Source organism: Herpailurus yagouaroundi, unplaced genomic scaffold (genome assembly GCF_014898765.1).
Source record: "Herpailurus yagouaroundi ecotype Mexico unplaced genomic scaffold, PumYag 246, whole genome shotgun sequence".
NCBI lineage: Eukaryota > Metazoa > Chordata > Mammalia > Carnivora > Felidae > Herpailurus > Herpailurus yagouaroundi.
In genome coordinates, this window is record NW_024412463.1 from 9064529 (window position 1) to 9077824 (window position 13296).

The window sequence follows — 13296 nt, forward strand, 5'->3', positions numbered from 1 at the left end:
GCTCCTGCCGGTTCGGAGCACACTGTCCCCGAGAGGCTGTTTCTAGCCCAGCCTTCCGGCTGAGTCCAGAGCTGGAGCCGTACATCCCTGAGCTCCCTTCCTTCTTGGGTCTCGGCACCGGAGTTCCCTCTGTTTGGGAGACGTGGCCGGTCCTTCCTTCGTGCCTCAGGCCCCCTGGTGCTCCCTCACCCTTCTCTGCTCCCTGGGCATCCAGCCCCACTAGGACGGGGGCCCATGGGACACACCTGTGATTCGGGTGAGCGGGCAGGACACAGGAAGCGTGAGGGACGGCGGGCAGCTTGCGGGGAGGCTGGGAGCCCGTGCTCTGGGTGGGGCTTGGGCTAGGTTCCAGGCTGGCTGAGCCCTAACCAGGTGGTCTCCGGGCCCCTGTGTGAGACGAGGGGTCGTGTCTGCCCCGCCCACTTCCTGGGCAGGCCAAGCGGAGTGGAGAGGGTGCACCCCGTGACCTGAGCACAGGGTCGTGTCCATGCGGCCTGAGGAAATAGCCCCTTCCTCACCCATCGCTCTGGTCCCCTCCTGGCTCCTGGCCTGCGGGCTGAGGACCTGGAAACCGGAGATGGCTGAGTCTGTAGCCGGCTCCTGGGGTGTGGCCTGCGTCTGTCGCTGGGAAGACGTTCCAGGGACAGGCGACCGGCCAGGGCTCTGAGGAGAGGCTCGCTACGGGGCGAGAATGGGGGCACAAGCTCCCACGGGCAGAGCTAGGAGCAGGACAGAGACCAGAGAGCAAACGATCCCACCTCCCACCTCTGCTCCAGGACCCCCCTCCGTCCCCTGCAAGGGAGGGGCTCAGTGGGCGGGGCCATCACCATCCCGTCCCCTCTCCGGCCCCAGTTCTGACAGCTCAGGCGCCACCTTCCCAGGGAGGAAGGGCCTGCAAATGGCCAAGTGCAATAAGAGAGTCAGTGATCAAGTCAAGCGATGAGGGACGGAGCTGTTCACCCGGCCCCTTCCCGGCAGGTGCCTGCCGGCTCAGCCGCAGCCCGGAATTACACATTAGGTTTGCAACATTTTCCGAGGTGAATGGTCTGTTCTTTCGAGGAAAAAAGAAAAAAAGAGCGTGTGTATGTGTGCGTGCGTGTGTATCTGCACATAGGACGGGTGGTTGAATGGAGCTGGAGCAGAGGTCTGGAACAGTTGCACAGCACAGACCTTGAGCTCCCCGCGTTCTGGTCCTTCTCTGGGCGAGAAGCAGACGGTTCTGGGAACCATCTTCCCCGTGATTCACTGACCAGCGTTCTGGGCACGAAATTCATTGCTAAATGTTTTGTCAAGTAACTGGCCCTCTGCATCAAAAAGCCTGGCACAAGGGGGTCGGGGTTTGATGATCAAGGGCTCAGAAGTGGTCCTTTCTGGAAGCAGAGCCCGTGCGCAGGGCACTGAACGATGGGCCAGACGCCTGGGTTGCAGAAGTGAGCGGTTGAAGTTTCTAGAAAGAACAGGGGACTACGCTGACTTGGCTGCTTTGCAAACGTCCTCCACTCCGGGGCCCTCGGGGCAGCTGTGCGGGGCTGTGGGCTTGGGGGGTGTTTGTGCGTCTGCGTGCGGACGTTTGTCTGTCTGCACAAACTACTCTCCATCCGCCTCCAGGTGGACTTGGGCTTTCGGCCAAGGTGGGTTTGCGAATCTGACCAGCCACTGGCCGTGCTTCTCCAGCCCCTGTGTCCCCGCCACGTGAAGATTGATTGGAAGGTACAAGAGGGTTCTCGAAGGCTGGCCACGGGGCCGTCTTGAGTCAGGATCTTGTCTCCAATCTGAAGACCGCCCCACCCTTGGGGCCCCACCCGCGCTCTTCCTGAGGCTGTTGCCCCCAGTTAGGATGTCTGCCCTGTGGGGCTCCAGACCCAGCTCCAGGCTTGCCTCCTCCAGGGAGGTGTTAACGTGGTGGGGTAAGGAGTGGAGACGAGGGGCACAGGAACGGCCATGGGCCACCCTGGAACCAAGGGCAGGCTCCCTTTCTAGAAAGGCCTGTGTGGACGGAGGAAGGAGGGCTGGGCGCAAACTCCTGGGGCAGCTGCAGACAAAACCCAAAGAGACGGGCAGTTTTCTTCTAAGGACCGGCAAGCATTGCCCCCTGCTATGTGACCAGCCCTGCCCTTGCCTGCCCAGAGCCCAGTCTGAGGTCCTTCTTCCAGGCTGGTGGTGTCACTTAGTCCCTGTCTTGTTTCAACCACGTGGTGTTTCTTCCTGACCCCACCCTTATGAGGGCGTCTACCTGAAAAATCTCTCCCTGCTCACCCATTATGCAACTTCATGTGCTCGTCCGGGACCCGGAACTGATTTCCAGAGCCGAGATGAGTGAGGGAAGACATGCTCCCGTGCCCGCCTAACTGGACCCAAGTGCGCCCACTTTTTGACTTGTTCCCTCTGGCACCCAGAGATGTGATTTCCTGAAACTTGTTTCTAAATCAATTCACCCTTTTAAAAAAAAAATTTTTTTTTACATTAATTTTTTTTGAGAGACAGAGAGAGAGCGTGAACAGGGGAGGGGCAGAGAGAGGAGACACATAACCCGAAACAGGCTCCGGGTTCCGAGCCGTCAGCACAGAGCCCGACGCGGGGCTTGAAGTCACGAACCACGAGATCATGACCCGAGCTGGAGTGGGACACTGAACCGACTGAGCCACCCAGGTGGCCCTAGATCAATTCACCCTTTTAGAAGAAGTCTGATAGATCTCTTTACAAAGAGACAGAGGTGGAAAATCCTCACGCCTTGCCATATTAAATTGACGGTAACCATGAAAAGAAAGAAAATGGAAGCAAAAATATTACTAAAACTGTCTAGAGGCCTCGCCTAAAGAATACTCCGAGCCCAAGGCCTGCTTTGTTCCAAAGGGAGGTTTAGGGGCCTCGGGGGTCACAGGATTTTTTAGGCTGAGATTTTTCTGGACGTACTCAGAAAGATGACAGAGAATTGGAAGGGAAATACACGTTTTCCGTATGCGATTTCTGGATGCAACAGCACCCTTTAGCAGACCCAGACCAAGGGCAGCCCTTCAAGCCCCAGAGGGGGAAACTGAGGCAACAAGTGGCCCAGGGACAGGCCCTGGGTCAAAGGGGGAGTCCACCCCTTTCTACTTCATTCCCCACCCCCCGTGCCCCAATTTTCTCTCTTTTGCCTGGACCCAGCCTCAGTGGCTCAGGCGTCAGAGAAGAACGCTAAGTCCCACCCTCCGCTCCATGCTGGCCCCGGGCCCCTCTGGCCTCTTCCGCTGCCTGGCTGTGGCTCTCTCCGCTTGTCTGCCGAAGAAACCCACAGCAGTCGTGTCCCCAGACGCCTGATGTTGGCGGAAAAGGAGGATGCATCTTCCTAATTCCTCCTGGAAAACCAACAGGGATGTTTAAGCTGGAGCTGACCTGGGGGATGGAGGGAGTGGTGGCCATTGGGAATGCAAGTCTCGTTGGGCCTGATAAATCATCTAGCCTGGCTTCTTTGCTGCATGGACGGTTTCCCTTTTCTGTCTCCCTCGCTGGGCTGTCCTCCCATCTGGTGAGTGTTCGTGTGCCCCGTGTAGAGGCTCATCACCTCGGTGGGGTGGGGTGGGGGGGCAACCAAGGAGGCTCCAAGAGCTCCAAGTTCTGTGGGGAAGCATTCTAGAAGATTGTGACAACATCTGCCATCAACAGCCACTCACCCCCTCATTCCACCCCAGGCACACGGTGGGGAAGCCCATGGGTACCTCTGTTGCCCTAGTGGGTCTTTTTTTTTTTTTAACGTTTGTTTATTTATTTAGAGAGAGAGAGAGAGAGAGAGCAAGCAGGGGAGAAGCAGAGAGAGGGGGGGGGAGAGATGATCCCAAGCAGGCTCCGTGGTGTCATCACAGAGCTCGATGCGGGGGTCCAACGTATGAACTGTGAGATCATGACCTGAGCCAAAATCAAGAGTCAGACTCTCAACTGAGTGAGCCACCCAGGCGCCACCCTCCCGCTAATGGGTCTTGAGGGTGGGGATAGGAAGGTGGGAAGGGGGAGGTCGGGGATAGCTGATAAACGACCCCAAAGTTACTAATGCCATGGAAATGAGGTCATTGGTACCCCTTCCTTTTCTTTCTCTCGTGGGGAAGCACTGAGGTTGGTGGAAGATAGAGCTAATCCCTTAAGAACTTCATCAAAGACAACAAGGAACATAAAGAAACCAGTCCTTGGCTGAAATAGTAAAAGAAGGATACATTCCGGTTGGTTGGGCCACCTTGGCGGTCACAGGAAGGCCATGCATTCCACGAAAAGGACACGTGCCAGCATCACAAAGGACGCGCTGTCTTTCTCCCCAGTTGCACATATGGGGAGGGGACCTATCACCCAGGTTCGGGCAAGTCGGGTCAAGAACCGGGGCAACGGAAGGATCATCACTTGGGAAGTATGATGGGCAGGATGAAGGTGACCTTGGCAAGGAGGGAAGGAATTTGCATTTTGGTTTCAGGTTTTCTGGAAACCGTCCCCCAGGCCCTTCTTCCCCAAAGCAGTTGTGGGGGTAGCTCATCTCCTTGACAGGGGTCATTGTCAGGGGCTGCTCAGGGCCACCGGGGGCCAACATTCCAGTTACCTCAATCTTCTGGCTGGCCCAGAACAGGTGCCCAACTCTGTAGATGCGGCCTGGGACACAGGGTCATCAGAGCCTGCCTCCAAGAGGTGCGCCTTCAGGGCTCGAGGGTGTCAGGGACCACTCCGTGTTCTAGGCTCCTAGCCGGAAAGCCCACGCTCACCCCAGCCCCAGCCTGCGTCCCACGCAATGACCAGGGGCCCTTTAAAGGCACAGATCAGCTGTATCACTGCTTTGCTGGGAACCTCTCAGTGGCTCACGGGCCCCCCCTCAGTATAAAGTCCAGGCTCCCGAGTTCAGTGTAACCCCAGGACCCTTATCCCAGGAGGCGGGGAGGTAGAGCCTCCCGCAAGACAGGTGAATTCATTTCCTGGGGCGGCCTCAACATATGACCACACACCGAGGAGCTTATAACGGATAGTTATTCTTGCACAGTAGGGAGGTCAGAAGTCTGAAGCCAAGGTGTCAGAAGGGCCATGCTCCTCCTGGAGGCTCTAGGGGAGGACCTTCCTGCCTCCTCCGGCTTCTGTGGCCCCAGGGGCCACTTGGTTTGCAGCTGTGACCCTGTGCACATCCCTGTCTCCTCTGTGGCATGCGTCGGACCTCCCTCTGCCTCTCTCTAATGAGGCCACTTGCCAGGGGGTTTAGGGTTCACTCAGATAGCCTAGGACGACTTCACGTCAAGATAATTAGCTTAATTACATCAGCAAAGACGCTTTTCCCAAACAATGTCACATTCACAGATTCTGGGGATTCCAACGTGGGCATATCTTTTGGGGGCACCGTTCAGCTCACTGTGGAGGGAGTAACGAGCTGGCTGCTTGAGACTGGGACCTCCCAGGAGCCGATCTGGGGATGAGGCTTTGAGCTGAGCAGCCAGACTGGAAGGTGACCCCAGGAGATCGCCCCAGGAGAAGGGAAGGGGAGGGGGAGGGGAAGGGGAGGGGGAGGGGAAGGGGAGGAAAGCAAAGGGAAGGAAGAAATCAGATGGACAAGCAGTGGGAAGGACAGCAGAAAGGTCATGGCAGTGAGCGGCCAAAACTCATTCTCGGGAGGTGAAACTCTGGTAGATGGTCATAGTGGGTCCCCAGAGCCGCCCCCAGAGGGACAAGGAAACTGGAACTTCATCCATCACCTCCCACCACCCTCGCTGAGAGCCGTTTCTGGGTATGAGAGCCCCTAGGACCCCCAGCGGGGGAGAGCCCCGGGGAGTAGCTTTGCCTAATCCCCGAACTGGGGAGGGGAAGCCAGATGCTGAGGATGTGGACTCCAGGGCTAAGGAGACAGGCCAGGGCTGGCATCTCGGAGGTCACTGCCAGTCGGTGCCGTTAGTGGTTAGAGGGGCCGCGTCTTCTGTCACCTCCTCCCCGCCGTGGGTATCAGAGCCAGAGATGGCCTCATCCCTCTGACCCAAATTGGACTTGACCCCCCGCTGTTAGTGGAAAGGCTGGCCCGAACCTAAGGAGGGGTCCCTCGACGCACGGCTGTGGGGGCAAAGCAGTGACCGGCCCTTGCTTCTTCACGGGGACCAAGCACAACTGAGCAGCAGAGGGCACGGCCCTCCCCACGCGTGAGCTGGCATTGAGCTGGCACAGGTGCCCACGTCTACTCTTCCTGCTTCCAGCCACGTTTCCAGCCACGTTTCCTCGGCTTTCCTGTGGGATCCGTTTCTCCCCTGCTTTCCGTCCATGGGGTTCAGTCTATGGGCCTGATGGCACCAGCTGGAACCGGGAGGGCACGAGACCCAGGTGGAGTAATGGTGGCAGTGGGGACCCTTGGCCCCACCCAGGCCACCGAGACTCACGCCCTGGACTCTCAGGGAACCTGTATAAGAAACCCTCTTTCCCCGGCCACTCACCGAAGGGCCCAAACCTGGAGCTCTGGTGGCCCTCGTGGCCTCTGGGCACGAGGTCTCAGAGAGGACAGTGGAGCTGTAAGGTGGAGAGACCCAGTTCCGATGACGTTCAGGGCTGGGTCACACGTGCCTGCAGCCAGGGCACTTCTATGTCAGGGACTTTTCCGTTCCACGAGGCCATGGATTTCTCCCCTGAAATTGACTTTCTGTTACTTGCAACCCGTAGACTCCCATGATGGTTACTCAACCTCTCGGATCCTCGGTTTCTGACTCTAGAAAATGGGAATTAAAAAAACGGCACCTATTTTATGGGATTGTTCTTCCCCGTGATGTTTTGGGGATGCGGTATGTAGGCAGGGGGCTCCAAGCACGAAGTTTAACCACATGGTTGACTGAGGGAACGAGAAGCCCACCGTCTTCAGGAAGGTCCCCACAGTCAACTTAGCCAATTCTAACCTCTCCTTTCTCTGGATCAGTTTACTATTATTGTTAATAATAACCCTCGGGAGGCACCTTCCAACACGCTCAGCATTTGATTTTACTGGGCCTTGAATCGTCATCTATTTCAGGTTCCTTTCATTGTTCTGAACTGACACAAACCCCCTGAATTGCAGGGCCACTCCCTCCTCCTGGAATCATCAGGTTACGTAGACAGGGAGCTACTTTAAGAGTCACGGTTGGCTCGTTTTGCCTCCTGTATGGTTAGTTGACAGTGATCGAGTCCTACCACGAACCTGGCGTCGTTCTAAGTATTTTTTATTGGTTAAGAGTATTTCGGTTGCCCGTGGAAAGAAAACTTCAGACCAGCTTAAGCCCAGGTTGGATGTCATTGGCTCGCATATCTGAAAGACCAAGGGGCATTCTACCTTCAGGCATGGCTGGACCCAGTACCTCCAGCGTCATCATGGAACTATGAGGACTCTCTTGGCTCTGCTTCTTACGCTGGTGCCGAGACTCTGCTCCCGGTGGCTCCCGATGTCCCAGGCTCCCGGTGGAAAAGAATGTCCCCTGTCTCTCCAGCAATTCTTGGAATTAGCTCTGATTGGACAGCCTGGGTCCCATGGTCATCCCTCAGCCGGTCACTGTGGTCAGGGTTATGCTGACCGATTTAGGGTTGAGATGTACCCCTTCCTAAAGATCTGGGCTGTCAGCCCCAGTCAGACCGAGAAAAGGGAATCAGATCCTCCAGGAACGGCAGGTTTGGGTTACTAGAAGAAAGAAATCGATGCCAAGTCACCGAAAGGCACTTGTGTCCCTTGGGGTCCTTTTCTTGCAAATCCTAACAACAGCTTCACGAGGCAGGTCCTATCAGGACACGTGTTGCAGATGAGGAAGTGAGGCACAGAGAGGTTATGTAGCTTGCACAAAGGCACACAGTTGGCAAATGATAAGAAGACACAAACGCAGCTGCAAGGTCCCTTGTGTTACTCCCAAAGAGAGTTCTTGCTGTCATTGGGTCTCTGCTCTCCTGTTTGTGGCTCCTTTGCACCAACACGGTGCCAGACTTAGGCACCTGTTCAGTTAGAAACTGTTCAGTTGTGTCTGTAGGCTGCCTCCTCTTGGTATTTGTGTCATTGTTTATTCTTTAGAGTTTCCAAAGACTACAGAGTGTGCCCAAAGGCAAAACGCATCAATTTTTACTGAGAATTAATTTTGTTAATAAATGATATGTAAGTTTATGCATCCTAATTAACCAAAAATTATTTATTGCAGCAATTAAAATGAAGTCGTGTAAATGACTGCAATTTTAAGTTCTTGACAAAGTGATAAAGTCCATTAATGCTTCTCTGCTTTGCTGAAGCTTCTTAAAACCCTGCCAGCAGCCAGCAGTCCTGCCCCTGCTCCCAGAACTTGCAAGGGGGAAATTCAGAGACTCCATGGATCTGAGTCCCCTGGAGAACTAACTCCAGGCTGGAGGTTGCTCTAAACCCTCAGTGAGGCAACGATCGGTATCTTCTGACTTGGTTACATCAGGGAGAAAACTATATGTCACTAGCCACACCAATCCATCCAGACACAGAGATATGGGGAGGGAGTTATGTGGCCCCTCCTTTTTGGACAGCCCAGAAGAGTCACGTTCTCTTGCTTCTAGCATTCCCTACCCTTGCCTTGTCCCATGACTTGCTGGGACTAACTTGTAATGCCCTCTCTTCATCCCAAGCTAACATTTATTCATCCACACGTCCATGCATCCATCTACATATCCATCCATCCATCCATCCATCCATCCATCCATCCACATATCTATCCAATCATCCATCCATCCATCCATATATCCATCCAATCATCCAATCATCCATCCATCCATCCATCCGTCTGTCCATCCATCCATCCACATATCCATCCAATCATCCATCCATCCATCTGTCCGTCCATCCATCTACATATCCATCCATCTAATCACCCATCTACATATCCATCCATCCATCCATCCATCCATCCACATATCTATCAATCATCCATCCATCCACATATCTATCCAATCATCCATCCATCCATCCATATATCCATCCAATCATCCATCCATCCATCCATCCATCCATCCATCTACCCGTCTGTCCATCCATCTACATATCCATCCATCTAATCATCCATCTACCTATCCATCCATCCATCCATCCCTCCAATCATTCATCTATCCCATAAATAAGTACTGACAACAGGATATCAGTAACTATTTTCCTGGACACAGATCCACATGGTCGTTTGGATCAAACCAACTCCGATTTATTGAGCACCTACTCTGTGAAAGACAGGTCACCCTTTCCTACTAGATAAAGCCCATTGTCCTAGGTCTTCTCATCCCTTCCACATGGCTTCCTTTGCCTGCTTCAGCATACACCAATGCCTCTCTCCTTCAAATCCCCACTTTCACCTGCTCCTATAGGCGAGACTTCACCACATAGTACTTGATACTCTGTCACTTCATAGATGCGGGTCTTGCTTCCTCTTCCAGAAAAGGAACCTCTTGGGTTTGTCTTCTCTTATCCCACAGGATCCGGCACAATGACGGTGGTTGTCCATGATATTTAAAACGTTTGGGAAGCTTGGATACCCCCAACAGCAAGAATCCTGGGTCATTCATTCATTCAAGTAGAAAAGCCCATAGGACACGTGCCATGTGTCAGGTGCTGGGGTAAAGAGGACTAAGACACAGTCCCTCTCTTGTGGAGCTCAGAGTCTGGTTTGGGAGGAAGGGAGGTGAGCAGGATCCCAGTTCAATATGGTGGGTGCCGGGATGAGGCAAACAGAGAGGCCGGGGGTGGGGGGCGGGCAGAGGAGCCCTGGACCTTGGCTGGAGGAGCTGGCAAAAAGGATGTCAAGTGTCCAAGGACCCACCAGTTTGCAGGCATGGAAAAGGAGACAGAGGAGGAAGGGAGCCTGGTATAGGCACGCTACATGTGGCTCAGCTCTGAAGGCAGAGTGCCGGCATGCGTGCATGTGTGTGTACACGGCGACCCATAGAAGCGGCACTCCCCACACCCCACTCGACCGCCTCCCGTGCGCGCCCACGTGACTATCAGCCCTGGGTCAGAGCTACTCCCGCATTTTCCAGATGAAGAAACCGAGGCCAAGAGGAGCAGAGCCTTGTCCAAACGACCAGCGACAAGACGGGAAGCCCACCTCTCTTCCCAGCCCGGGCCGCCTCTGTCCCACATGTCCCCTCCAGCTTCCAGTACCTTCTCACGTACAATTAGGCAACGGGAAGGGAGGGGTCTCTTCCCCACGTCTGGTTGATGCTGATAAACACGTTCGAGACCCCTCCTGTCATCACGCTCCAGGAGAGTGGCGGGTTCAGCGTGTGTAGGGCTCACAAGCAGAATGCGGGAGGCATAGTTCCATCAGAATTTCAGAAAACAGCCGTAACTTTACAGTGCGAGTGTGTCCCAAATACGACACGAGACGTACTTACAGTAAAACATTGTGATCTGAAATTCTAATTGAACTGGCTGTCCTGTTTTCCTTGTTTTCCTTCCCCACGAAACCTGGCAGCCCCAAGCCCAAGCTCACAGACACATCTGGGTTCAAGGGGAGGTCCTGCATTTTGTGGACAGTGTGGCCTTGGGTGGGTGGCTCTGCCTCTCACATCACATCCCACGCTGCTCATGTGTAAAGTGGGGATCGCCCAGCACAGAGGCCACGTAGGCGGTGGCATGAGTGGAACAGAAGCGTGGGAGATACAAGGGGGGACTCAAACAGCAGGAACCGACTAATTGTGTAGAACTGGCCGCCTGGAGATGGGCAGCAACCCAGTGATGTAACCAACAACTCATGCTGTGCCCGTCTTTCTGCTTTGCCGTCCTCATGGTCTCAGGAGGGCTGCCGTAGCTCCAAGCATCACGTTCTTACGAGATATTCCAAATAGGAAAAAAGGGGGTCGACGCCGAAGAATCTTCTCTTTAGTGAATTTCTCTTTATTCTGGGGGTGACGCTCTCTGCCGGAAGCCCTTTAGTAGATTTTCTTCTGCATTTCCTTGTCTGGAAGTAGGTCGTATGCCCACCCCTACACCAATCAAGATTAAGAAAAAAAAAAAAAGGACAGGGGCTTTCAGCGGCTGAGATGAATCAGGGCTCTCTCTGTGGAGCTGGGCACACTGTCACACAGAATCAGGGCTCTATTCACAAGGACAAAGGAGAATGAGTGTCGGGTGGATGGTCAGTATTTCCGCACCTTGTGATAGAATTGCAGATGATAAAAGTTTCCGTTCGTCGAGCGCTTACTGTGAGCCGGTCGCCGAGTTCTGTTGGTTTCTCACAGCCCGTTCCAACCTGTGCCCGGCCCGACAGGCCCCAAGTCTCACTCCCGTCGGCCAGGGAAGGAGGGGAGCGCCCCTGAGCTCAGCCCTGGGCCCACGGACCTGGCCCCACCAGCCCCGGCTGGGGTGAAAACCACGCAGCCTGCTGGGGACCCCACGCGCCCACTGCCCTTCCTGAATTCCGTGTGTCCTAGCCCAGGTCCGCTGGGAGAAGCTGCCAGAAACCACCTGCCACTGCCCAGGGGGCTGGGGGGGCGGGGGGTGCCCTTGTCCCACAGGTGCGCCCTTGTCCCGCGATTGCAGACTTTAAGGGAGACATGATATTCCAGGCGGGAACAGTGATTGCCAGGCGCGGGATCCTGCCCTCTCGCCGCCCTCCTGGGGCCCTTAAAGTGACTGGTGACAACTGTTCCTCTGGGTCCCCTTCAGGCTCCGTGCACTTGAGACCTCTCGACTGGGGATGGTACAGGCGTGGGGCCCCGAGGACATCCAGGCCCTCTGCTCCTGGGGGGTGACCACCCGAAGGAGACAGAGCGACGAGAGGCGGTTGACCCGGGTCCGAGGGACGGAGGGGGGAGGGGACAGGCACTGGCGCGCGTGCACCTGCTTCCGACCCGTGAGGGGGGGCGTGAGAAACCCCGGGGGTAACACCGAGCCAGGCGCTGGGCCGGGCGGGACTCAGCGAGGGTCACCAGGCCTGACTCGCGCCTGCCCCCAGCATCCCTCTCGAGCTGAAGCGCGTCCATTTCCTCTGCGGGCGAGACCCCTCTCTCTGCCTCTCCGTCTCTTTCTTTCTCCGTCTCTTCCTGTCTCTGCCTTTTTATTTCTGTCTCTTTCTCTGTCTCTGTCTCTGTTTTTCTCTCCGTCTCTCTTTGTCTTTCTGTCTCTCTCTGTCTCTCTCTGTCTCTGTCTCTTTGTCTCTATCTCTGTCTCTGTCTTTGTTGTTCTCTCTGTGTCCCTCTGTTGTCTCTCTGTCTCTGTCTCTTCCTCTGCCTCTGTGTTTATTTTTTTCCCTCTGTGTCTCTATCTCTGTCTGTCTCACTCCATCTCTGTCTTTCTCTGTCTGTGTCTTTCTGTATCTTTTTATTTCTGTTTATCTCTGTCTTTCTCATTGTCTCTTTCTTTGTCTCTGTTTTTCTGTGTCTGTCTTTATCTCCGTCTATATCTCTGTCTTCGTCTCTGTCTTGTCCCTTTCTTTTTCTATCCTTTCCTCTTTCTCTCTCTTTCTATCTCTCTTTCTTTCTCTTTATCTCTGTCTCTGTCTTTCTGTCTCTGTCTTTCTCTGTTTCTGTCTTTCTGTCTCTGTCTCTGTCTTTCTGTCTCTTTCTCTTTCTCTGTCTCTGTCTCTTTCTCTGTCTCTGTCTTTCTGTCTCTGTCTTTCTCTGTTTCTGTGTTTCTATCTCTTTCTCTGTCTCTTTCTGTTTCTATCTCTCTCTGTCTCTGTCTCTGTCTCTTTCTGTCTCTCTCTGTCTTTCTCTGTCTCTTTCTGTTTCTCTCTTTCTCTCTCTGTCTCTCTATCTCTGACTCTTTCTGTCTCTATCTCTGTCTCTCTGTCTCTGTTTTTTCTCTGTGTCTGTCTTTCTGTCTCTGGCTATCATTTTCTGTCTCTATCTCTGTCTCTTTTGTCCTATCTTTGTCTCTTTCCTTCTTTCTCTGTTTCTGTCTCCTTCTGCCTCTCTCTTTCTCTTTCTCTGTCTCTGTCTTCCTCTTTCCCTGTCTTTCTCTCTTTCTTTCTGCCTCTTTCTCTCTCTGTCTCTGTCTTTCTGTCTATGTCTCTTTCTCTGTCTCTGTCTATCTCTGTCTCCTTCTGTCTCTGTCTTTCTGTCTCTCTCCCTCTGTGTTTCTATCTCTGTCTGTCTCTTTCTATCACTGTCTTTCTGTCTCTTTCTCTTTCTCTTTGTCTCTTGCTGTCTTTTTCCATCTCTGTCTCCTTGTGTCTCTGTCTTTTTCTCTCTGTCTCCATCTTTCTCTGTTTCTCTTTCTGTCTCTGTCTTTTTCTCTGTCTCTTTCTGTCTCTTTCTCTCGGTCTCTGTCTTTTTGTCTCTTTCTCTTTGTCTCTGTCTCTTTCTGTGTCTTTTTCCTCTAGCTTTCTCTATCTCTGCTCTGTTTTTCTGTCTGTCTTTCTC